The 2309-nt window shown below is 70.5% G+C and overlaps 1 protein-coding gene across 1 annotated transcript in view; it reads left to right on the top strand.

Annotated features, from left to right (window-relative positions):
* The first annotated feature begins 19 nt into the window (after window positions 1–19).
* The window catches only part of MLXIP (MLX interacting protein), an 11657-nt gene continuing 9367 nt past the window's right edge, over window positions 20–2309 (top strand). Inside the window, exon 1 of the mRNA XM_012731118.1 lies at window positions 20–2279. The gene's annotated coding sequence lies outside the window, so the exon portion shown is untranslated. The remainder of the gene's footprint in view (window positions 2280–2309) is intronic.

The following is a 2309-nucleotide window of genomic DNA, read 5'->3' as shown; positions in this document are numbered from 1 at the left end:
CCTGCCCGCCTGCCCGCGCCCCAGCCCGCCCACTTCCTCCTCCCTGTGCGCACCTCGTGGGCAGCTAGCTCAGGGCAGTCCTGGACACAGGGGCCGCCCAGGCCCCTGGACACGTGTGAGCTCAAGGCCTCCGCCCCACGTGCCGGGCTCACCGGCTGGAAGGTCCTTTGGCCCCACAGACTGTGGCGCCCCGCTCGGGCACCTGGGCAGCAGCCACAACGGACGCTCAGGTCGCGCCCCGATGGGCTGGGGTCTGTGGGGTCACACCTGCGCGTCCCGGGTCCCGAGACCCATCCCGGGGGCAGCGGGAGGTCACAGTGCAGCGCCCGCGGTCAGGTGGCCTGTGGCGAGCCTGGGCTGCGCGCTGCCTGTTCCCGCCAGGGCGCCCTCCCCACGTCCCCCATGGTTCTTGGCCTCGGCCGCAGCGGCCGCGCTGCCCCACGCAGGCTGGCCGCTGCCTGTCCCTGGAAGTGACGTCCGGGCCAGGGTGTAGCTGCCGGCCAGGTGCATGCCCTGGGCCGGCGGTGGGGGACTGTGCCCTGGGGCGCCCCCTCCTTGGCACTGGAGGGTGGCGCAGGCACAGTGCCAGGCCGAGCCTTGGCCAGTTCTGGTTTCACTTCCCTGCGAGGTTGGTGGCCCTCACCGGTGTCCCTGCGGGGCCCAGGGGCCGGCGTCCCTCATGTCTGTCAACATGGGCAGCCGCTCGCTGGGCAGGGGCTTCTGCTTTGGGATCCTCAGGGGGCCACTTGCGGGCACCGGGAGGGCCAGGCCCACGCTATGGCAGGTGAAAGTCTTTGCCTGAGATCTGGCTGCGCCGCCCGGGTGGTGAGGGTGTGGGCGTGGGGCTGTGAGAGGACGCCCCAGGGACAGGGTGTGAGCAGGTCAGGCGGGTGCCCTGAGACACACTGCCGGGCCGTGGTCACTCCCTGGCCTGGGGTTGGCGGGGCTGGGAGGCCGCGGAGAGCTGGGCTGCCCGTTGGCCCCGAGCCCCATTCTGCTTCCTCGAGCCGCACGCAGTGGCCGACGCGGGACCCATGAGCCCTCCTGGCGTGGGCTCCCAGCCGCTGGTGCCACCGTAGGCCGCCCTCACCTCCAGCGCTCAGGGCCAGTGCCAGGCGCCCCAGGTCCCTGGAGGGGCCTGCCCTACCCCCACTGGCCTGTCCCTGGCGCCGCTGCCAGCTCTTCCTGCACCCCCTTTGCTTCTGGGGGGCCGCCCCCCTCGCTGCAGAGCCGCTTTCCGTCAGTCGTCCGGCCCAGGATCCTGCTGCCCCACCCATGAGGGTGCTGGCGCCCGTCCCTTCAGCGTGACTCCACGGCTGCAGGGGCCTGTGGGCTCAGAGGTTTCGAGCATCGCCCGATGGGCTTTGCTGTGGGTCGACCTGGGTGCCTCTTCGGGGGCACGACCTCCCAGAAGGGCCGACGGGTGCTGGGCGGCGCATGGAGGCCTGGGGCATGCAGTGCTCACCCTCCGACGGGGTGTCCGCTCCTGCTCCCTGAGACACGCCGGCTGCAGGCTGCCAGGAAGGGCCTGGCCGCCCGCTCACTGCCCGTCGCTTGCTCGGTCATTCGTGCCCTGGGAATTCTCCTTTAGTTTGTTCCTGGTTTTCCAAGGAGGCCTGGGAGGGGGCACGGCAGGGGCACCTCCCATGGTGGTGCCTCTGCTCAGGCCCACTGACCTGGCCTCCCCATCTGCTCCACCCAGCATCCCACGTCGTGTGCCGGCTCCCCAGGGCTGAGCTCCCTGGCCTGGGCTCTGCGTGGCGCCAGCCCAGAGAGCGGGGTGCAGACGCGCAGCCAGCGCGGGGGTGCCTCTGAGCCGCAGCGGGGCACCCGGTGCCCAGCAGCACATTTCCTCCTGAAAACTTCTTAAGTGCCCGCAGCTCGCACCAGCCCCAGCTCAGAGGCGCCCGTGGGCTGGGCCAGCGAGGCAGCGTCCACTTGCCCGAGGCCACGGTGACGGGTATTATCATGGGCACCTGCGGGGCCAGAGAGGCTGTTCAGGGCAGGCGGCGAGCAGAGGTCCGTGCTCTTGAAGCCTATTTATAGGTCTTGGCTACCTTGAGCGTCACCTTACCCCTGACACACTTCGGGCGCCCGGCTCCTGCCTCAAAGTCGGTGCCAGAGCCGGCGGCACCTCGGCAGTGACCGGCATGACAGTCGCACGTGTGTGTCTAAGCCTAGAGATAATAAAGCTCGCTGTAGAGCCACAGGAAGGCCCAGCCACAGCACAGGCCGCTGCTCAAGCTCGGCCAGGACGGGCCAGGACGGCCCAGGAGCATGTGAGCCCAGGGAGGAGGGCGTGGGCGGGG

Source organism: Condylura cristata, unplaced genomic scaffold (assembly GCF_000260355.1).
Source record: "Condylura cristata isolate star-nosed mole 26May11 unplaced genomic scaffold, ConCri1.0 scaffold00029, whole genome shotgun sequence".
Taxonomy (NCBI): Eukaryota; Metazoa; Chordata; class Mammalia; order Eulipotyphla; family Talpidae; genus Condylura; species Condylura cristata.
This window is presented reverse-complemented; position numbering and strand designations above follow the sequence as displayed.